General features: G+C 45.2%; 1 protein-coding gene across 2 annotated transcripts in view; it reads right to left on the bottom strand.

Moving 5' to 3' along the window:
* The window catches only part of R3HDM2 (R3H domain containing 2), a 108,407-nt gene extending 85,324 nt beyond the window's left edge, over positions 1-23,083 (bottom strand). The window contains exon 1 of one of the 2 annotated variants that reach the window (XM_075061127.1): positions 22,965-23,083. The gene's annotated coding sequence lies outside the window, so the exon portion shown is untranslated. Of the gene's footprint in view, positions 1-22,874 lie in introns of both variants that reach the window. The other variant, XM_075061125.1, reaches the window with a different exon arrangement.
* Positions 23,084-24,082: the final 999 nt, after the last annotated feature.

Below are 24,082 nucleotides of genomic sequence, written 5' to 3' on the forward strand. Positions count from 1 at the left end.
CAGTGTAGCAAAGAGTGAGCTGGCCGGGGAGGGAATAGCCACTTGGGCCAGAGGGCTGGCAAAGGGAGGGGTCAGCAGATCCACACATACATGGATGCAGTGACCCCCCCGCCCCCATGGATGGGGTTGGGGAATTGCATTAGCTGTGCAGCGACTGCTGAGCGAGCTGCGGCCTGGCTGTCATGGGCACTGCCAGCCATGTTCCCATCACAGTAAACATATGACCAGTGGGAAGGAAAGAGGCAGAGGGGGCCACGGGACTCCAGGCAGCAGGTAGCTACATTGAGATTTGCCCCAATTCTAGCCATGGCGTAGGTGTCCCTGCGGCAAACGGGCAAAGCCATTATTTGCACTGGGAGAGATTTACTGGACTTCACGCCAGGGAAAGCAGCAGCAGCACGAACTGCAACGTATCACTGTACAACGACCTACTCCATGTGGTTATCCAGGTATAGAGACCCTGACGGGGCAAATCTCCAGGGAGAGAGGGGGCCAACCCCTGAGGCCTGGAATCTAGCACTACTCAAGCAGCCCCTTCCAGCCAGGCTGGAAATGGTGCAGAGGGAACTGCCTCCAGCTATCCTGAGCCAGGAAAACCAGCATACCTGTGCCAATGCCACTTGCCAGCCTGCTCCGTGCTTCCTTCAGAGCAGGCTGTAGCGAGGACACACAAGAACAGGGACGAAGACCCAAGCAGGAGCCACGTGGGGTGCATGGGAAATTTGAGCGTTCCAAGTATCAGGGCCATCTAGGACTCCAGCTCAACAGCCTTTGCCTGCACTACCATAAACCAGGAGTTTGATTTGCACACTTAGACACAAGGACCCCAGAGTCGAGGCAGGTGCCCTCAGCTCACCCCCACCACCAGGAAACACCGCACCACTGTTGTGCTGCACAAGCCCAGAACAAGCTGCAAGCCTCCCTCGCCACCTCTGCCGCGCACAGCAGCTCAGGGCAATACCAGGACAGAGCTAGGGCCAGAAGACTGTATCTTAGCTGTCAAATGTAAGCCAGCTCGAGGGAGGCTGGGTTGGCCGTGGAGAGTGGGAGAGGAGAATTCTCAAATTAGGTCATGGCAAGAATTAGCACTTTGTTACTTAGGATCCTACAGGAAAGTGTTTTGCCCTAGATTTGCGTTCCAGTGAACAAAAAGTATCAGCTCACCGTGAATCACAGAAGCATCATATGGAAAGCACTGCAAGGCATCACATTTGTCTGCTGCTCAGAGACTGGATATTAATGGCAGGCTGCACACACCACACTCTGGAATTTAAAATCATGTGCTGCTGGTTACCTTGCTTAACTATTCCTGGGGCCAGCCTGCTTGTCCAGCTCACCCCCACCTCTCTGCTCCCCACCAAGATTTCCAAGGCCTAACAACGACGGGAGTGCCGCTAACAATCACGCACACTGGTAGGGCTGGGCCTGTCCCATGCCAACGAGAACACGATGCTAAGCAGCTTTCCGGTTCGTAAACGTTTCTGGACGGACTCCCAGCGCTCGGGGCGGGGATCCAATGTCGGCCTGACACCGAGGACTAGTGTAAATGAAGTAGCTGCCCTGGTTTTCCATTACTGACTACACCCACAAGCTACAGCACGCATTAGGGGACGGACCCTGCACCATTAGAGCCAATGGGGTCTTTTCCTTGGACTGGAACAGCTCACAGATTAATCCCCAGGAGCACATCTCAGACAGAGGGAATGCTGCACTCGATGCATATTTTTTTTACTGCACTACATTCATCTTCTACCTTTTGCTCCAACTCCAGGCCATGTGGCACCTAACAGGGGATTAGACTCAGTGTGGAAATCCCAGCTTTCCCAAAGGCGCTGCCTGCCCTTGCTCAGTAGGCTGCGCTCCATGAATTCATCTAGCTCTTTTTTGAATCCTGTTATGGTCTTGGCCTTCACAACATCCTCTGGCAAGGAGTTCCACAGGTTGACTGGGCGTTGTGTGAAGAAAAACTTCCTTTTGTTTGTTTTAAACCTGGTGCCTATTAATTTCATTTGGTGACCCCTAGTTCTTGTGTTATGAGAAGTAGTAAATGACACTTCCCTATCTACTTTCTCTACATCAGTCATGATTTTATAGACCTGTCATATCTCCCCTTAGCCATCTCTTTTCCAAGCTGAAAAGTCCCAGTCTTATTAATCTCTCCTCTCACAGAAGCCGTTCCAGACCCCTAGTCATTTTTGTTGCCCTTTTCTGAACCTTTTCCAATTCCAATACATCTTTTTTGAGAAGGAGCGACCACATCTGCACGCAGTATTCAAGATGTGGGCGTTACCATGGATTTATATAGAGGCAACATGATATTTTCTGTCCTATTTTTTATCCCTTTCTTAATTATTCCCAGCATTTTGTTCGCTCTTTTGACTGCTGCTGCACATTGAGTGGATGTTTTCAGAGAACTATCCACAATGATTCCAAGATCTCTTTCTTAAGTGGTAACAGCTAATAGGTAACAGCTAGGAAGGAGCAAGGGAGGGGTTGTATGCAGTTATGAAATACTCCGGGCGGACAACTCTGCAGCTGGGACCCTACCTATGTGCAGCGGCTTCTCTTGCAGTTCCAACCAGCAGCACAGCACATTCCACTGCCCCTGCTGAGGACGCAGGGAGGAATGACAGCTGCTGCTGTCTCTCCTCCTCCACCAACGCCTCCCCTTGCAGAGGGGAGAACCTGTGCAGCTCCTTCCCTCTCACTAAGGGACTAAAGCAGCAGCCTGGACAACCCCCTGCCACCTTGCGGGAGAGGCCAGAAGTAAAGAAGAAGGCATGGGAGAGAAGGGAGCATGCTAAAAGGAAGCCAACCCCAGCAGGGAATAGGTGCAGGAGGTGGGTACAGGGACAGGAGGAGGAGAAGAGAGAGAAGGAAAGGAAAGGAAGTGGTGAGAGACGCTCAGGGAAAGAGAGCAGAGGAACTGATCAATTTCAGCAGGTAGCTGGAAAAATCCCTCAGAAACAAAGTCCTTCCCACCCATTCCTTGTAAACACTGACATTCCCTTCTCCTTTGGATAAGGGTCTGTATTTGGGGAAGAGGAGAAAGATAGAGAAAAAACTGCCAACCCCCCCAAAAAGACAAATGAAAACACACACACACACCATGGAGCCCAAAGCAAGCTTTAGCCATCACATCTATCTGCATCCCAACGCAGTGGGGTACTTGACCAAGGGAGAGGCTCCTGGTTCTCTCTCCCTCCCTGAGCTGCAGCCAGAGCAAAGTGCAAGTTGTCAGCAGTCAAAACAGTGAAACTGAACTCCATTGTGAATGCGAGCCAGAGCATAGGGCATCACAGTCGTTCACCCCTCCCTGCCGCCCTGGCAAAGCCAATACTAACTACACAAAATCTGAATGATCACCCGCTATCGCAGGTCATGGCCAAACTCCCATCATCCCTTGCAGCCTCTTCCGAGCTGGGGCTAGCGTGATTTGACGTGCACCAAATCTGTCAGCGGCTCAAGACAGACACGTGGACACCAGCGAGCAGTGGAAAGAACGTACTGCTCCATTCAGCTCCAAACAATGATAAATAATTCAGGAAGAGAAATGCCGCAATAGAGAGTGCAGCAGGGTTTAAAAATAGAACATACACTGAAGTCAGGGGAACGGGCAGGAGGGAGGGAGAGACACAGAGCAAAGCTGTACAGAAGATGGATCTACACTGCCGAGACATTGCAACCAAGCCACCCAAAACTCTGCTTACTGATTTATTAGGAACTCAACAATACAATCGTGATTTGGATTGTGGTAGCATCTAAGAACCAGAGTCCTGGACCAGGACTGAGTGTTGATACTTAAAAAGGCATCAACATTTGTCCCACCTTTTTCAAAAGAAGAACTGCATTGGCCAGGCAAGTATATCCAAGGGGGAGTGGGGGGAGACTCATGAAAGCAAAACCTCCTTTCTTGTTACCTTTTTAGCTAGCTCCACGCTCGCACAAGTGGCTGATACTTGAAAGTGACTCAATAACTAACACGTCCACTTGTGTGATGGAGGGAACGAGACTGTCAGTAAACATTTCATTTGCCCAAATATCCCAGGGTTTAGTACAAAAAGTGAGATTTTTAAAAATGACGAGGGAAGGTAATGTAACAGGCCACTCACTTCTCACAAATGCAATATTAGCGGAACTCTCCATTGCAACCCAGCCCACTGCATTTCTTGTTTGCAACGGGGTTCTCTTTGCTACCTCGCTCAACCGTTAATGCAGTTTTAAAGAAAACAAACAATCACATTCTTAACCTGATGCGTGAACTGCTAATATAGGGAAGACGTTAACTAAAGAAAAAATACATACAAAACCACATGGAACAGTGTTACAATTGAGAGGCCTGCGGTTCGATCAATATTTCATTTTGAAATGCCCTGGTGATCGTAGGAAAATCTACTGGCTCTTGAAAAGCTAGTCTGTGACAAAACACCCTCCGCTGTCTCCTGCTTGCCAAACTGCCCCTGCCGTCTGTTACTGTGAGTGGAGCAGAGCAGCAAGAGAGCCAGGAATCCTGCTCTCTCAACATTTCGGAGAGCAAAGTAGTTTGTGTATTTCAGTGCCAGGGCAGCGAGGCTGAGCAAAAGAAACGTTGGGATGCAGGCTCCTCCGCCTGCAAACCAAAACACAGCTGCTGAGTGGTCTAATTTTAGGTCTTTCCCTGCTCCGCCTCGACCAAACCAGAGATTTTCATGGTATTGTTTACATCTCCTAAAACCAGGGGTGTGCTGTTATTGACATAATCTGGGACCGTATAGATCATTGTTGCAACCAAGGTCCTGTAGTGGCACCAAATCTTGTATAAAGGGGGTCTCATAGGGTGTCTAAGACAAGGTTACAGTTTGCTGTCATGGTTATGCTAGCTGTATGTGTGTATCATTTTTGTAGTTGAAGTTATGAATACTGGCTCTAGACTGTCTGTATTTCAAACTTATGCTCTGCTTCTGGGTGACACCCCAGACAAGTTGGTGTTAGCTCTGCCTAGCCTGCTTGATGGCCCATTAAGGACCATCAGCTACACAATTGACCCATGGGGAGAAGGTGGATACACCTTGTAACTCAGCAAAGTGCAGGGACTTGCCCATGTGACTCCAGACTCCATTTTGCTGTAATTTTCCACAGTAAGAATAAAGAGGTTCTTACACCTGGAAAAGCCTATAAAAGGCTAATGCTTCATCTCCATCTCGTCTTCAGTCCTGCTTCTTACCTCTGGAGGGACTTTGCTACAGACTGAAGCTCTGCACAAGGGACTGATGACCCACCCCAGCTGGGGATGTTCTCCAGAGACTTGATTTGAACCTGCAGTTTATTCCATCACTGCTACAAGCCTGAACCAAGAACTTTGCCATATCACTTATGTAATTGATTTCGTTTAACCAACTCTTGCTCTCATCTCTATCTTTTTCCTTTTATGAATAAACCTTTAGATATTAGACTCTTAAAGATTGGCAACGCATGAATTTGTGGGTAAGATCTAACTTGTATTATTAGACTGTATGTACTATATGCTAACCCATAACCAAATACCAGCGTCCCCCCATACTCTGTATGTTGCCCCCGATGACTAATGACTCACATGCCAAACTCTGTGTATCATCCTTATTTAAATATTCTCTAATAAACATATTGACCTGGGTCTGGGACTTGGTCCTTTGGGATCAGGAGAAAACTTTTTTCTTCTTTTACTGGGGTATTGGTTTTCATAACCATTTGTCCCCATAGCGAGTGGCACTGGTGGTGATATTGGGAAACTGGTGTTTAAAGGAATTGCTTGTGTGATTTGTGGTTAGCCAGTGGGATGAAACCAAAGTCTTCTTTGTTTGGCTGGTTTGGTTTGCCTTGGTGTGCACAGAAACCCCAGCCTTGGGCTGTAACTCCCTTGCTCTAAGCAATTTGTCCTGAATTGGCTCTCTCAGTTGGGTCCCGCCAGAACCAGCATCCTTACAGGGGGCTTCCCACGGCAAGCACTGGGCTGCTATCTGACACCACAGTGTGAAGAAGATATAAAAGCCAAGCACAGAGTGAAGGGGAATTATCTATAGTGATGCTGATGCCGCTTTGCTGCTGGTGCTATTTCAGGATTGCAAGTAACATTACTTTACTATAGCAGAAGCAGAAATTACGGAAATAACCCGAGTCTAATGAACTGGGTGGGTTTTTTTTTTAAAACTATTTATTGGAATTTTAAAGAATGAAACATTAATAAGAACAGCCCCCAAATTTTCCAAACGTAACAAAGAGACCAAGCTGTACTGTAAATAGCTGTTGAAAGCACATAGTGGTTATCTACAGTTAGGAACAAGGATATCTGCCTATAGATTCACCCTCTAATGGATTCTCTCCTGTTAAAAAGCCAAGTGGATCTCCATTCCTGATTTGAGTAATTCACTTTCAGATACTCAATGAAGGGAGCCAAATCTGAGGGAACTGGACTTATTTAGTCTGCAGAAGAGAAGAGCGAGGGGGAATTTGATAGCAGCCTTCACCTACCTGAAGTGGGGTTCCAACAGGATGGAGCTCGGCTGTTCTCAGGGGTGGCAGGTGACAGAACAAGGAGCAATGGTCTCAAGTTGCAGTGGGGGAGGTCTGGCTGGATATTAGGAAAAACTTTTCTCACTAGGACGGTGATGAAGCGCTGGGATGGGTTCCCTAGGGAGGTGGTGGAATCTCCATCCTTAGAGGTTTTTAAGGTCAGGCTTGACAAAGCCCTTCCTGGGATGATTTAGTTGGGGACTGGCCCTGCTTTAAGCAGGGAGTTGGACTAGATACCTCCTGAGGTCTCTTCCAACCCTAATCTTCTATGAATCTATGAAATCTGATTGCCAGCAGCCTCTCTTCTTTGCATTATAGATGGTAGCCTTTTAATCTTGAGTCTATCACCATCATATCTAAACCTATTATCCCCACGTCAGTCATTCTGGAAGTCTCTCTAGTAAGATCATTCTGTGTTTTGTAAGCAGAGACACTAGGTGTACAAAATGTGCTGAATAAATATCTACAATTACAACAGATAGTGACTGTAGAAAACAGACCTTGGGATTCCTGGGGTTGATGCGGATTAAGTTACTACGGATATAAATTTTACCACTCCATTCCACTGGCTTTTTAACTTTAGGCATTCCCCAACACATAGAATAGGTGCTTGTCTACATGGGGAAATTATTCTGGAATAAGGTAGATTGGGAATTTAAAGCACAACAGCTATTCTGCAATAACTCCCTGTGCGGGCACTCAATCTGGAATAAGAGTGCCTGTTTTATAGTTTAGCTTAATCCACTTTGGAATCCCCATTGCAGAATAGATATTCCGGTCAATTTCCTTATGTAAACAAGCCCAAGTCTCCTTTCTGGGGATTCCATCCTTGGCAATTTAGGGTTAGGCCTGATTAGAACATGGGGAGCTTGTACTAAGTAGGACCCATTCAGAGCAGAATATTAAAGGTCTTAAACTTGGGTGACCTCTGCTATGTACCAAGATAGTGTGTGTCAGCTTTAAATGCCATGGAGCTTTCATTGGAGAGTCTTCATTATTTATTCAAATAATTAGCAGACATTCTAGGACGCCTAACGATCAGAATCGCATCCTGCCTTTAGAATATCTCTGGCTACAGACCCACAAATGCTTGTAGTCCTGCGGGAGAGCAGAGTGGAAGAGACACACTGTCTCTCTACCGGGCTGAAGAAAGGATGATGCACCTGCCTAACAGTGGGCTTCGGCATTACACGAGCCACAATGACCTAGGAACATTAAGCCAGGCTGGGGAGCAGTTTAAATGCAAAGATGGGTTAAAAAGCCATTCAGCCAAGTGCAATAACCTCCACCCAGTTCCCTCACAGAAATGAACCAGAGACTCAACCCCTCACTGGGAGAGGTAGCCCAGCTGGTATACTCTGGTAAGAGTAACACAATGCCAGCTCTGCAACCAAGAAATGCATTGCCAGAGGTCAAGGGCTCAGAGACGGACCTGGAGTCACTAAGGCTACATCGACACTACAGAGCCTATACCGGCATAACCCACTAGAGCAGATGCAGCTCACACTGACAGAAGGAATTTTTCTGCTGGTATAGGAACACTGCCTCCCTAAACAACGCTAGCCATGCCGACACAAGCGCTCGGCTGTTGGCATAGCTGCTTCCATGCTGGGGGGTTTGCCAACATAGCTAGGTCACTAGGGCAGTGTTTTTACATCCCTGACGGACATTACAGATATCATCATAGGTATCATGGAATCATAAGACTGGAAGAGATTTTGAGATGTCTTCTAGTCCAGTCCCTTGCACTCAAGGCAGGACTACGTACTTTCTACACCATAGTATTATCTAGACATAGCTATGCCAATATAAAGTTTTAAGCGCAGACCAGGCCCAATAGAAAACGCTGTAAAACTAGGGCTCTCAGGTGAAATAAGAAATATCGCATACAACATGTGCTCTGTGGAGAACACTATGGGCCCATTCATTGTACTGGTTGGTTTCTGTGTTCTGAGCAGGTTTACCGCATCCTTCACTCTTCTGGCTAAGGAGGAGGGGATTACTTCTGTACCCTAATTGCATAAGCCGCATTTGGGACACGGAGTTCTTGCCAGAGTAATAGGCTGTGTGGTCAGAAAGAACAGGATTAATGACTTCTCAATGTGAACCACACCAGGAAAGTGGAAAAAGTCATAAAAGTGAGTAATTAGCCACTCAAGCTCCAGTCGTCCATGCCAACTGAGCTTGTATTCCTGACATTTAGCCAAAATCTTAAGACCTCTTCCCAGCTAAATTTCATGACACTTCCCCATCAATCTCCATGAAATTCAAATGAGTCAATCTCACAAATGTTAAAATATTGGTTGCTTCTGCTAGATGTTACTATATTATTCCCACAGCAGATGTTATTTACAAACAATATTCAGCAACTCCCAGCTCAATGAGGTGTGAGTGTGTCAGTGTAGTCTGTCTTTCAACCTTGACTCTGCGATATAATGACAAAGCAGGAGACTGAAACCCAGGACTCCTGGGTTCTATTCCAAGCCATGGAAGAAGAGTGTGGGATAGTCACGAGAAAAGGGAGCCAGGTAATCAAGATTTCTAGGTTCTGTTCCACTGACTTGTATGAGACATTTGTCCAAGTCATTTCATTGTTCTGTGCCTCAGTTTCCCCATCTTTAAAACATGGACACCACCATTCATTTTTGTAAAGGGCTCTGAGATGTTCAGACAAAAGGGGCTAGAGAAGAACAAGCCGTTGTTATTTTCTGACTGATAAACTTTATCCTCATGCCTGGCTTGAGTCCCATAATCAAAGAACCCATGTGACAGTCCTACCACTTCCATTAAAACAAAAGACTTGACACAAGCCGACAAACAGTAACTCCTGCTGCTCTAGACAAAAACTAAATGTCTTGAAATGCTTCTGGGGCAGATCTGTGTCAACTGATCCATTGATTTTAAGGCTAGAAGGGACCATTATCATCATCTAATCTAACCTCCTGCCTCACATGGGCCAGAGGACCTCAGCCAAGACTAATCTGTGCACCAAGCCCGTAACTTCTGTTTGAGCGAGAGCAGATCTTTTAGAAAATCCAGTCTGGATTTACAGACTTTAAGTGAGGGAGGATCCACCACATCCCTCCCTAAATTGTTCCAATGGCTAATTAACCTGACTTTCAGAAGATAAAAACAGCCATACTGGATCAGATCAATGGTCCACCTAGCCCAGTATCCTGTCTTCCAAGAGTGGCCAAAGCCAGGTGTTTCAGAGAGAATGAACAGAACAGGGAATCATCAAATGATCCATCCCGTCGCCCATTCCCAGCTTCTGGCAAACAGAGGCTAGGTACACTTCCAAGCATGGTTTTGCATCCTTGCCCATCCTGGCTAATAGCTATTGATGGACCTATCCTCTATGAACCTAACTAGTTCTTTTTTGAACCCTGTTATAGTCTTGGTCTTCACAATGTCCTTGGGCAAAGAGTTCCACAGGTTGACTGTGCATTATATGAAGAAAAAAATCCAAAACCCTGTGCCTTACTTCTAATGAGTTCCCCACCAGCCACACATCCAGTTCAGGTGGGAGGAGCTGGAGTGTCTACCAGTGAAGAAAGTGACGTGGGATACTGCTTTATAACGACAGCAAGTTTCAGTTTTAAACAGGAAAAATAGCAACTTACTTTAATTTAAAAGTGTGACACAACCCCACCCCCCATAGTTTTATTTAAACAGTTAAATTTGTCAGTAGCAGTAACATGCATTTGCCACCCCTCCCACGGAACCTCAGTAAAACTGTAAAACAAATTTATTAGGTGGAAGAACAGCACTTAACTGGCAACTCAAAAGGCAGTGTGATTTTACAAGGTGAGGCAAGAGAAGGGCACCTTTACCCGCCTGGCTGAACAGATGGCCAAAGTACTTCTGCACAAGAGAACCACCTTTTGGTGCACAGCACAACAGGAAATCCTTCCACCACCCCCAGCCAGCTGGCTGCCAAAGCCGCTGCAAACATGCTCATGTCCAGGCCCCACTGCATCCCCTACACTATTGCCACCCCCGAGTGTTCAAAAATCATAAACTCACCCAAAAAATCATCAGTGGCTTAAAAATCATGGAGATTAAAATAAACTAAGAAGAATGAATTTTGGTTCTGTTTATTTGCCTTCTAGTTCTGGAGACTTTAGGGTTTGTCTTTTCAAGCTTTTCTCTGCAGCCGCGAGGGCTAGACACCTTTTTTTCCCCCCTTAAAGAAAGGTGAAATTCTCCCATCATCACCCAACTTCAGGAGCAGGGGCTTGAAGAATATTACAAGCTACCCCAAGAGTTGGCAAGTAAGAACACAGCTGGTGTCCACCAAGCCTCACATAGACTTTGGCTTGGAGAGGAGCTGAGAGTTTCACAGAGCAGCTCAACTGCATCCATGTCGTAATGGCACTGACTTGGAGAGAGTTCAAGGACCGTGCTAAACCAACTTCAGCCTTGATTGTGGCCACAGAGGTTCGCATGTGTTCACACGCATTCTTCCTGGGAGTCAACATTTTCTCTGTTTGGCTCAGCCCATTGGTATGGCCTGATTTAAGGCCTTTCGCTGTTTGAGTTTTGACAGAGACTGAAGAAACAAAACATTAAACTAAAAAGATGGGCAGACTCTCTCTATGGGGGAAGGAGTGCTCACCACTAACTTTTGGGGGTCTGAAAATTGCTCTACAACACAGGAATTGTTTTACAGGAGGAAAAGGTTATTGTCAAGTTTGGGGGGAGAGGGGCATTGATGATAAACGTCCTGCTTTCAAAGACCCTGAGCACCCTTTTCTCCCATTAATCAACTGGAGCTGGCGTTGCTCAGCATTTCTAAAAGATAGGTCACAAAGCGAGAGCTGCTAATGGATTGGGATAATTCTCGGCTCTATTCAGAAAGGTTGGCGGGGCTGGGGGTGACAGCAGTCTGGAACCCTGGACTCAATTCCTGGGTCATGACTACCTCTCTCTGTGCCTCAGATCCCCATCTGTAAAACAGGGATAACTCCTCTGCTCTAATTAGGGTGTTGTGAGGATAAATGCATTAAAGATTGTGAGGTGTTACAGTGATGAGAGATATAGATTGGTTGGAGATCCCGTCTTTCCCTTCATCCTTTCGCTGTCTTGCCAAATAATGCTGTAAGCCCTTTGGGGCAGGGACCATCTCGGGTGTCTGTGCAGTGCCCGGCACAATGGGACCTCGCTCCTGGTTGGTGCCTCCAAGTGCTACCATAAAACAAACCAAATACCACCATCATCACCTTTGGGATCTGAGCACGTGAAGCCCGTGTTCTATACATGGACCCATCTATTTGGGAAAATCCTATGCTCAGAGGAGTCAGAGGAGATGGGGAAAAAAAGCCGGGTACATTTGGCCAGACGCCAGAGTTGCATCGTTAAGGGACAGAAGCAGAGCAACGGCACATTATCCATAGGGAAGCAGCAACAGTGATAGTTTCCCACCACTGTAACTGACCCATTTCTCTAGCTAAGCCTGTTTCAAATTGCTTTGCAAACTTCTAGAAATAGCCAGGCTTTAAATGGAGGCCAGAAAGATGCTGATGGTACTTTTCAGTTCGAGCTTTTGCTGCTTCTGTCCCTCTCCCATTTTCCATCCAGATTCACCACATCAAGGCCACAATGGGGTAGCCTTCTGTCATACAAAGAACAAGGGTCACCGGTGACAGAGGTGGTAGGAGAAATGGGTCCTGGCCCTTGTAAAGAGTTTGAGCATCCCAATGTTGCTGGACAGCCAGCTTAAGGCTGAGAATACTATGAGGGAAACCACCTTTGCAAAGAACATGAGATCGCTGGAGACTACAATTAAGGGAGAAATCATAATAATGTAAGAATGGCCATACTGAGTCAGACCAATGACCCATCTAGTCCAGTATCCTGTCTTCCGACAGTGGCCAGTGCCAGGTGTCCCAGAGAGAATGAAAAGAATTATCAAGTGATCCCTGCCCTGTTACTTATTCTCATCTTCTGGCAGGCAGAGGTTTAGGCACACCCAGAGCATAGGGTTGAGTGCCTGACCATCTTGGCTAATAGCCACTGATGGATCTACCCTCCGTGAACTTAACATATTCTTTATTGAAACCAGTTCTACTTTTGGCCTTCATGTCGTCACCTGGCAACAAGTTCCACAAGTTGACTAGGCAGCGTGTGAAGTAGTACTTCCTTATGTTTGTTTTAAACCTGCTGCCCATCCGTTTCATTGGTTGACCCCTGGTTCTTGTGTCATGTGAAGGAGTAAGTAACACTTCCTTATTCACTTTCTCCACACCAGTCACGATTTTATAGCTCTCACTCATATCCTCCCTTGGATGTCGCTTTTCCAAGCCGAACAGCCCATGTCTATTTAATCTCTCCTCATACGAAAGTTGTTATATACCCCTAATTAGCCCTTCTCTGTACTTTTTCCGATTCTAATATATCTTATTTGAGATGAGGCGACCAGAACTGCACACAGTATTCAAGATACAGACATACCACGGATTTTTATAGTAGCATTATGATATTTTCTGTCTTAACATCTAAGCCTTTCCTAACGGTTCCTAATATTGTTAGCTTTTCTGACTGCCCACCACACACCAAGCAGATGTTTTCACAGAACTATTCACAATTACTCCAAGATCTCTTTCTTGAGTGGTAACAACTAATTCAGATCCCATCAGTTTGAATGGGTAGTTGGGATAATATTCTCCAGTGTGCTCTACTTTGCATACATCAACATTGAATTTCTTCTGCTGTTTTTTTGCCCAGACACCCAGTTTTGTGAGACAGGTTTGTAACTTTTTGCAGTCAGGCTTTGGACTTAAGTACCTTGAGTAATTGTGTATTGTCCACAACTTTGCCACCTCACTGTTTACGCCTTTTCCCAGATCATTTGTAAATATATTAAACAGCGCTGGTCCCAGTACAGATCCTTGGGGGACACTGCTACTTACCTCTCTCCACTGTGAAAACTGACCATTTATTCTTACTCTTTGTTTCCTAATTTTTAACTAGTTACTGATCCCTGGGAGGACCTTCCCTCTCATCCCATGATTCCTTACTTTGCTTAAGAGCCTTCGGGGATGGACCTTGTCACAGAATTTCCGAAAGTCCAAGTACTCTGTATCCAGTGGCTCACCCTTTTCCACGTTATTTGACACCCTCAAAGAATTCTAATAGGTTGGTGAGGCATGAGTTCCCTTTACAAAAGCCGAATTGGTTTTTCCTCAACATATCATGTTCGTTTGTGGGTCGGATCATTCTGTTCTTTACTGTAGTTTCAACCAATTTGACCAGTACTGAAGAGAGTCTTACCTGCCTGTAATTGCCAGAATAACCTCTGGAGCCTTTTTTAAAAATCAGCATTACTTTAACTATCCTACAGTCAGCTGGAACAGAGGCTCATTTAAGCGATAAGTTGCATAGCACAGTTAGGAGTTCTGCAGTTTCATATCTGAGTTCCTGACAAATTCTTGCGTGATTCCCATCTGGTCCTGGTGACTTATTACTGTTTAATTTATCAGTTTGTTCCAAAACCTCCTCTACTGACACCTTCATCTGGGACCGTTCCTCAGATTTGTCACCTAAAAGGAATGGCTCAGGTGTGGGAAGCTCCCTCACATCCTCTGCAGTGAAGACTGATCAAATGAATTCATCGTTTCTCCACAACAGCCTTGTCTTCCTTGAGAGCTCCTTTAGCACCTCAGATATCCCACTGATTGTTTGGCAGGCTTCTTGCTTCAGATTTAGTTTTAAAAACTTCTTTTTTTTGCTTAGTTTGTGTGTCTTTTGCTAGTTGCTCTTCAAATTTTTTTTGGTCTCTCCAATTATACTTTTACACTTCAGTTGCCAGAGTTTACGACCTTTTCTGTTTGCCTCAGTAGAATCTGAGTTCCAGTATTTCAGGGATGTCTTTTTGTCTCTAACCACCTCTTTTACTGTTTAGCCAGGGTGGCATTTTTGTAGGTCCTCATTTTTTTTTTTTTTAATTTGGGCTCTGCATATAATTTGAGCCTCTGTTATTGTGTTTTTTAAAAAGTTCCATGCAGCTTGTAGGTATTTCACTCTTGTGATTGCCCCTTTTAATTTCTCTTTAACTGGCTTCCTCAGTTTTGTGCCGTTCCACTTTTTGAAGTGAAATGCTACTGTGGTGGGTTCTTCTGGTATTTTTCCCCCTACAAGGATGTTAAATTTAATTACATTATGGTCGCGATCACTGAGCAGTTCAGCTACATTCACCTCTTGGATCAGAACCTGTACGCCACCTAAGACATCAAGAATTGTCCCTTCCTTTGTTTGCTCCAGGACTAGCTGCTACAAGAAGCAGTCATTTATGCTGTCTAGAAACTTTATTTGTGCATCCCGTCCTGAGGTGACTTGTTCCCAGTCAATATGGGGACAGCCGAAATCCCCCGTTATTACTGAGTCTTCTGTTTTTGTAGCCTCTCTAATCTCCCTGAGCATTTCAGAATCACGGTCACCATCCTGGTCAGGTGGGTGGAATTATATTTCTTCTGCTATACTCTTATTCAAGCATGGAATTTCTAGTCATAGAATCTCTATCCATGGAAATCCAGCCAGAAATTATTCAAAAGCAAGGTGCAATTCCAACAACATCAATGCCCTGAGGTGCAGCAAAAGCAGAAAACAGGCCAGATATCCCAGTTATTAGCATATGCACAGAAACAGAACACAGAGGACATACCAGTCTGATCCTAGTGGATGATCTGTGTTCAGTGCCTCACTGCAAGGCGGGGAGAAGAAACCAAGGGCCACGCCACAGTTTCACTAATTTTGGCAGGGGAGACATGAAAACAGGCGTGGGACCCGAAACACCTCATGTTTTTTAAATGACTAGATTTCAAGTTGACGGCACCCCTTTAAAAGTTTGGAAAAGGCTACAGAACTGCTGCTGCTGCTAGATACGTACACGCATGACCCAACTGAGGTCTGACACAGAGTATTCCAGTCGCGACCCTCCCTTTCAGGAGCCCTTGGATTTTTCACTGCTTTCTTGTGTGTTATTGTATACTGGCTCCAGACTGATTTTAAGTATTAAACTGGCAAATCTAGTCATTCCTGAGACACACCGCATCGACTCCATCTAGTCCTTCCAGCAGTTCAAGCCACAGATTGAGACTTATCTTTTAGGCATGAATATCCTGCAGCATGCGACACAATACAGCTGAGTATATTTCATCTCAAGACAATTGTTTCATGTTTAGCTGCGGTCTAGAAACCCTCTTTTCAACAATGCAGGAAGAACCAGGGACCCACTGTATGAGAATGGAAAGACTACTCTTCTGTACCCAAAAGCAGGAGACAACAGCAGCCGTACAGGTATAACCCTCACAGCGCTCCTGCACTGCAAATGCATCTTGAAAGGCATTACAGGATGACCTGACCTAATTGAGCTTCACCTTAGATTGCACTGAGAGGGACAACTGACAATTTAAATACAACAAAAATCACCGGTGGCCCATGATGTGGGGGGAGGGGTTCAAGTTTTGTGCTTTGGGGGACGGGTCCTTTTTTTGTGCTACTGTAATTTTAAAATATCCTCTTATTTTACATGAAAAAGTTGGGGGTTTTTTTTGGCTAGTCATTAAAAAAAAAAGAAAAATGTGAAGAGGGAACAGGGATAAATTTCACCGGCAGAGTTGTGCCAGGGGAGACGCCTGGCTTGCTCAGAGCTCTGGAGAATTGCTATATATAAAGTAATGAAATATGTATTACGTCTAGAGCACTGCCAACACACTGGCCAGTTCGCAGACAAGCCCAGGAGGAAGCCAGTACCATGCCCTGAAGAGAGGATGGCTGCCAAGCCAGGAAACTTGAACTAAACTAAGGTGCCACAAGGACTCCTCGTTGTTTAAACTAAGAATGTTTTCCCCTCACTTGCTTTACCGTTTAAATAAGATGGGTTCCTTCGGCAGCACGAGACAGCCCCTTTCACGAGGCCTGGGATCACTCAGCCATTCTAGCAATCCAAGCGGCTCAGCACCCTTACGTGCTTTACAATAACCACGAGACACCCCTGGAATGGATACAAATCCTGTCTCTGTCTGATCACTTCCAATAATATTCCAGCTCAGCTACTTCTATTAGCACCATCACTAGACAGACCTGCAGATAAGGCAGGAACCAGCCTTTGTTTCGAGGGAGGGGTTATTTTACAAATCCACCTGTCTGCAACCCCAGACAACTACTTACATTGGGCTGCAGAAGTGGGAAAATGCCTCTAGTTGCCTGCAGGACAAGGCTTAAAGATTCTGACCAAGGTTTACTTTGCATTCCCTGCAACCATGATGTCTAAATCATTCATTTTATGACATGTCAAACAGGAAGAAGGGTCTTACAGCAGCTTCCAAACAAGAGCCTCAAAGCACTTTCAAGGCTGACTACAAACATTTTTTTGACCTGGTATAACTAGAACAGTGAGGGGCGTGGATTTTCACCAAGATACTGCGGACACAATTATGCACAGCCTTACACGGGCCAGCGAGTTTCTCTTGCAATGCCAAATCATTCTGGATGTTGCCAGGTTCGATACACTCACCCAATTTGTTTTGGGATGGGGGGAATAATGACAACAAGCCACACTTTCAAGCAGGATCAGAAGCATGAAGTCTTCCAAACCAGGTCAGTTTCCAAGCCACAAGGAGACATCTCCCATAACAAAGGGACTCTGTGTCTAAACTCGGCCCAGGAGAAACGAGGCTCTCAAAGAAAACGATGTCAAAGCAATAGAAAAATTTTAAAACTTAATTCAAAAAGATATAAGAGGGCTGGTCTAATGAGTAGGCTGTATCTGCCCACACTCAATCAGCGGAGAGAAATTCAATGGGAGTCAGCAGTGACTCAATCTGCTGTGCACAAACCCAGAATGCGCTCCCAATACATAATGAAATTGGGCTTTCTACAGAATAACACACCAGCATGTGCCCTATTGACAAGATGCATACAAGGGAATCCCAGCACTCTGACACTGCAACTGTCTTGGAAATCTGATCAATGCTTTTGCGGCAGCTACCCACACTCAGGAACGCAAACAAGGCTCAGCAGGAGAAAGCCTCACTTTTGCTTAGGAACTCAAAAGGCAGAACTAGGTTGTGTTGTCTTTTATCGTGTTCACTAGGGCTTAGAGAACAGGGGAAGGTGCAGGGGATTGTTTTAAGAGAAACTGGACATTTTGAACCAAGACAAGAGATTTCCCCCCGCACCTTTCTAGGGCACAGTCAGAGAAGCCAGTTCACAGATGGGAGGTTTCCAAAGAGAATGCTGAGTTGCTTATGGTAAATAGCAACCCCAACATCACTTTGAAAGGCATCTGACATGGTTCCTTTCCTCCAGATAGAGGAAGAAACCTTCCGTGGCCAATATTCAAAGGGAGAGCTATCTGAGACATATCAGTACATAACTTAGTCGGCAGTGCTCTAATTTGAGGGATGATCTGTGTTAAATCCCGCACCAGGACTTCTGACCCAGACTCACTGCAGTGGCCTAAGAGGTGCCATTCTGCCAATGAGGCGCTACCCCGAGAGCCCACCTGCTCATCTCCGGGTGCTTCTGTCTAGGGAAGGAGCTAACAATGGGTTACAGAGGGAGTTACTTTCATTTACACCTTCTTAGATGTCAGGTAGATCTACTGCCACAAAACCCCACAGACAAGTTCTTCACGAGGATGATGAGGTGCCTGTCTCCCGCTGCCCAGGAGTCTCTCTCTCTCTGTTTTTGATGTTACTGAACCAGGCGCTAACAATTGGGAATCTCAAGCTCTATCTAGGAATTTATAGACTCCTCCTCCCCACTCACTGCAGCATCTGAGCACCTTACAAACATTAACAAGTCCAACACTCCCCTGGGATGAGTCAGTAGCATGTTCCCACTTATGCAGATGAGAAAATGAGCAAAGAGAAGAGAAGTGATTTGCCCAAGGATACAGAATCACAGAAACATCCAGGTGGAAGGGACCTCGAGAGTTTATCCAGTCCAGCCCCCTGTGCTGAGGCAGGACCAAGTAAACCTGGACAAGTCCTGACAGGTGTTTCTCCAACTTGCTCTTAAAAACCTCCAACAATGGGGATCCCACAACCTCCCTCGGAAGCCTGTTCCAGTACTTAACTACCCTGAGAGTTAGCTAGTTTTTCCTAATATCTAACCTAAATCTCCCTTGCAGCAGATGAAGCCCATCATGTCTTGTCCCACCTTCAGCGGACACTAAGAACAACGATCATCGTCCTCTTTATAATAGCCCATAACATATTTGAAGACTTATCATGTCACCTGCTCAGTCTTCTTTTCTCAAGATTTTAACTTTTCCTCGTTGGCCAGGTTTTCTCAACCTTTGACAATTTTTGTCGCTCTCCTCTGGAATCTCTCCAATTTCTCTGCATCTTTCCTAAAGGTCACCTAGGGCAGAGCTGGGAATTGGATCTAGACTTCCTGATTCCCATCCATCCTGAGAGCCAGAAGTCTAAGGTGAGGTTCTGATGACCACACACACCTTAGATTACAGGCAGACAAACATTTATTTTTTTAAAACCACCATCAGATTAAAGTCTTGTTTTTAAAAAATAAGTTTCCTTACCAACATAATTTTAGTGCATTGAAACTGGACAAGTTTTGTTTTCTGCACCTCCCTCGGCTTAGACAATGAAACTAGACTAGCCATTATTAATAGCAATCGTGTTTATTATGATGGTGCCTAAGGGACCAACCAAGAATAGGACCCCATTTTATTGTGCCTGTGTCGGATAAGCACTGTGCACATTACAACACTGGAGAAATAAATAATTCCTCTCTTTTAATTAGTGCTTGAAGTGTGTGAGAGGAAGTGGCCACAGTCCCACTCAGAGAAACATAATTCAAAATCGAGCCAGGTCACTGAGGAACACACTTTAAAAACTAGTTACCAAAGCTGCTGCTCCCAGATTCTGATAGCCCCCCATCCCCTCAGAATCGCTTTTTTTCAGACCACTTTAAAGCAGTGCTTTTAATAGTTCATTTAACTAGAACGACAATGTTTGGGCTGAAATCGCCAGAGAAGAATAGTTACAGCCAAACAGCAGGAACTTTTCACTGGGAACTTTAAAAGTTCATGCAGACACTTGTATTTATCTTAGATTTTATAATCACTTAACTCTACATTCTAATCCAACTTACACAACATTGTCCCTTTAAATGCCACACTGGGTGGAAGGAAAGTGTCTATTCCACCCTCTGCCCTACGGCAGAAAACTAAATCTATGCATGTCTCTATTAAACTGCTACTTACCAAGGATGGATTAATCATGTTTCCAGTATAACGCTTCATGGCGACTGTATATAACCAATGTAATTCCCTGCCACCCAAACACAGCAGGAAATTGCCAATTAGGGATTTGCTTCAGAATGCATTGTTTGCTCCCATACCTGAGCTTTCATTTCACTTACTGAACATGAAGTTCTTTATTCAAATCAAAGTTTCAACCACAGCCTCTAGTTTGGGGTTCTCAACTTCTGACATCCCAAGGCTGACTCTCAGAAGTGCTAAGCACCCGCAAACTCCAGCTGATGGTAGTGGGAACTGGGGGAGCTCAGCAATTCTGAAAAAATTAGGCTCCCAAGGACACCTCACACTGGGCTCCTGGAATCAGAGACCACTTTGGCACATTTGGTTGTAACTTTTCTAGTTGCAGCCACCTCCTTCAGGCTGGCAACGCTTCGGCTAGGCTCCGGGCATCAGCCTGCCTTTACTATTGTTTCAACTAATTTGCCCAGTACTGACGTTAGATTTACCAGTCTGTAATTGCCAGGATCACCTCTAGAGCCCTTTTTAAATATTGGCGTTACATTAGCTATTTTCCAATCATTGGGTACAGAAGCTGATTTAAAGGACAAGTTACAAACCATAGATAATAGTTTCGCAATTTCAAATTTGAGTTCTTTCATAACTCTCGGGTGAATATTATCTGGTCCCAGTGATTTGTTACTGTTAAGTTCATCAAGTAATTCCAAATCCTCCTCTAGTGACACTTCAATCTGTGACAATTTCTCACATTTGTCACCTACAAAAGGACAGCTCAGGTTCAGGAATCTCCCTAACATCCTCAGCCGTGAAGACTGAAGCCAAGAATTAATTTACTTTCTCCGCAATGACCATCGCCTTTAAGCGCTCCCTTTGCATCTCGATCGGCCAGCGGCCCCACTGGTTGTTTAGCAGGCTTCCTGCTTCTGATATACGTAAACATTTTGTTATTACCTTTTGAGTTTTTGGCTAGCTGTTCTTCAAACTCCTTTTTGGCTTTTCTTATTACATTTTTACACTTAATTTGGCAGTGCTTATTATGCTCCTTTCTATTTACCTCAGTAGGATCTGATTTCCACTTTTTAAAAGATGCCTTTTTCTCTCTCACTGCTTCTTTTCCATGCCACTGGCAAGTTCACTTTCGATCTATTCTCTCCAGTTGAACATCAGTTTGGGCCGTTGTTTCATTTCCAGGGATAACTGCAGCCAACTGGCTATTCCCAAGAATCAACGGGAGACACCTCCTCACAAGCTGAGTAATGAGGTCAAAGAGGATGATGTGTGGACTCTGCTCATCCTGGGACACGCATCCTTTCCAATCCTTCTCTTCTTAGCCATTCATTTCCCTGCTGCCCTGAGTTTCATCCTGGGCTTGTTTGTCTGGTCTCACTCAGAGTTGGGGATCTTTCAACCTGCAGTTTGTAAAGTGCCAGATACAGATCTGGAGCAGTAACCCACTAACGGACACCGCATTTTTTTTCAGGATTTAAAATAAAAATTGGGCCATTTTGGGTAAAGTTTTCAAAAATGCCAAGTCCCATTTTCACAAGGGACTTAAACACCCTAATAACTGTGGCCCCAGGCACCTAAAGATGGAGATCGCCGTCTAATAGGATTGTCCAAGCACTCAAATCCCATTGATTTCAGGGGGAGTTAGGTGCCCAGGCATTTCTGAAACTCCCACTAAGTGCCTAGCTACATCTTTAGACCCCTAAACACCTTTGAAATCTGGTCCGAAGCCCCTGTTAAAAGATTTACTCTTTAAAATTAAATGTTAGTTGAGTTTACTACAGGCAAAGTAGCTCAAATAACAAGACACACAGCACTTTTATAGCACCTTTCATGGTAGGATCTCAAAGCCCCTGTGCAAACATTTAAGCCTTCAAGCTGCCTTGTGAAGGAGGAACATTTTATTACACTCACAGCTCAGATTGCACAACTGAAGAGACAGGTGAAGTGACTTGCCCGAAGTTACCCTACAAATCATTGACAGAGGCAAGACTAGAAGCCAGGTGGCCAGGCTCCTGTTCCCCTCTCTAAACTGTATCAAACACCACTTTGGCTTAAAGATACGCAGCAGACAGCAGCAAGGCATTGCAAAGACGGAAAACTCAACTGCTCTAATAAAACAAGCTGCCAAGTGCAAAACTCATCTGCTAAGCAGCCACTCAGCATTTCCCCTCCCGCCCCCTGAGATCTGAAAGCAGAGCAAGGAGATGCTCTGAGCTCAGGAACTTGGGGGTGAGCAACCAGAAAGCCTGGGATGCTGAGGAATTTTGACAGGACATGATTTAGGAGAGGAAAATCAGGCTGGATCATTAATCCAATCTGTCCCGAAGACACAGCTATCATAAGGTTTGCATTATCAGCTTTGTGAATGAGCAGGCATGTTGCTCTGACTTTTCGTAGAACCTGGGTTTAATAAAGAAACTGTGATGACAGATGCAAAAAGTTAATTTGAGGCTACTTTTCTTCTCTGCTGCTCCAGGAGCCTGGATATTATCTGCCTTGACTCTTATTAAAATCCCCAGAGATCTCAATTCTGCAGCAGCACTAGTTAGTCTAAATTTAGCAAGGTAATAGAAAGAGTTGGAAGGCATGCAATTCATTTTAATATCTGCACCTTTAAAATCACTCAGAAATTAGCTGCCTGGCAACATAAAGCAGTCATCCAGAAAGAGAAAAATAAGCAAGATATACGCTAGATTATCAATTGATACAGATGCTAATGATCCTAATTACAATACTCACTTCGAGAGCCTACAATGCCCAAATCTTTGAAAAAAAAATGCTTGCATGCCAAAGCATGTAGGGAAAACGGCAGCGTTCAGGACATTTTAAGAACCTGATGTTAAATTACGGAGCGAGACTGTATCAGCAGCTTTTCTGCCAGTGTTTTCACATGTCACCCAAAGTAAAGGTACACTGATAATCATGTTTATTTGGGTTCCTTATGGACACTGGTCAAATACTGGGAAGTCACATGGCAGGTTTCTCAAAGAAAAAATCAACTGGTCCAGTCATTACAACTGGGTTAACCTGCCTGACTCCCACGGAACTCTTGCTACACCAAAGTTATACGCAGAAACAGTTTTCTTACCTTTCATCACATGCAATAAACGAACACCCAAAACAGATGGCCTTTCGGCACGGAAGTGAAGACAGCCACAGAGGTCGTTGCTCCTCTCACCTGACTGGTACCCGGACCCAATTCACAAGAGGGCTATCGCACGGAGCAGGAAATGCAAGCAGGGCTCTTCCAAGTCACGTCCAGGGGGGCTGCTTGGCTCTTCATTAGACTCCAGCTATCAAGGGGAAAGCTCACTCTAATAACCCACTGCTGAAACAGAAGGCTGCCAGACACTCTGAAAAGGGCCCAGCAAAATCTCTACTTCGACTGTAAGTTCTTTGAGGCAGGGACCCTCGTTTTGTTCTGTATTTGTACAGCACCTGGCGCAACAGGATCCTGGCGTGTGCCTAGGGCTCCTAAGCGCCACTACAACACACATGTAATAAGAGGTTACAGACATACCTCCCAGAAGGCTCTGCAGTTCATCAGCATCCCACAGTCAGGCATCAGAAAGGCAGCCAGTAGTCACCACCCCACGTCACTTGCTGGAAACAAGCACTGGCACTTCAGAGTCTGCCAGTTTCTGCCACAGCGTCAACTCTTTTGTGATGTGCCTGTATTTTATTTTAAAGCAGAAAGCGTCCAAGGGCCAAACTACAGCAACTCTCTCCCCCTTCCCTCCTCATCAGAGCAAGAAACACTGATGGGAAAAGTGAAGACTGCAGCGTCTGCCAACTCCAAACATTAACGGCAGGCACTTACATGGTGCCCCCTGCTGCGGTGTGTTCTAATGCCGGCAACGTAAGGCAAAGTCCAAAGTACGCAGGCCCCATAGCACCTGCCAGTGAAGGGGTCACAATAAATCATCTAGGGTCTAAAATTAAAGTAGTTAGTGGCTTTTCAATTCCGCTCTCCTCCTTTTTGCTTACTGCTTGTTTGTCGAAGTTTATAGAGTAAATAACACTTGCCCTCTAAAAACATACTGGACATGCCAGGCTTATCTAAGTCACTGTGGACACCAGAAATGAGAGTCTAACTGTCAGAGCAGGACATTGAGAGTCAGGCCTCTTGAGTTCTTTTCCCAGCTCTGTCCCTTGGCACTTTGGCCAAGTCCCTTCCCCTCTAGGGGCTTCAGACTCTCGGTCTGTGATATAAAATTCCTGCTTCCCTACCTCACAGGCCTACTAGGAGATTCACTGTTCTTAAGAGCTTTGAGATCTGCAGAGGACAGAATCTAG

The sequence above is a fragment of the Chelonoidis abingdonii genome, chromosome 26 (assembly GCF_003597395.2).
Source record: "Chelonoidis abingdonii isolate Lonesome George chromosome 26, CheloAbing_2.0, whole genome shotgun sequence".
Taxonomy (NCBI): Eukaryota; Metazoa; Chordata; order Testudines; family Testudinidae; genus Chelonoidis; species Chelonoidis abingdonii.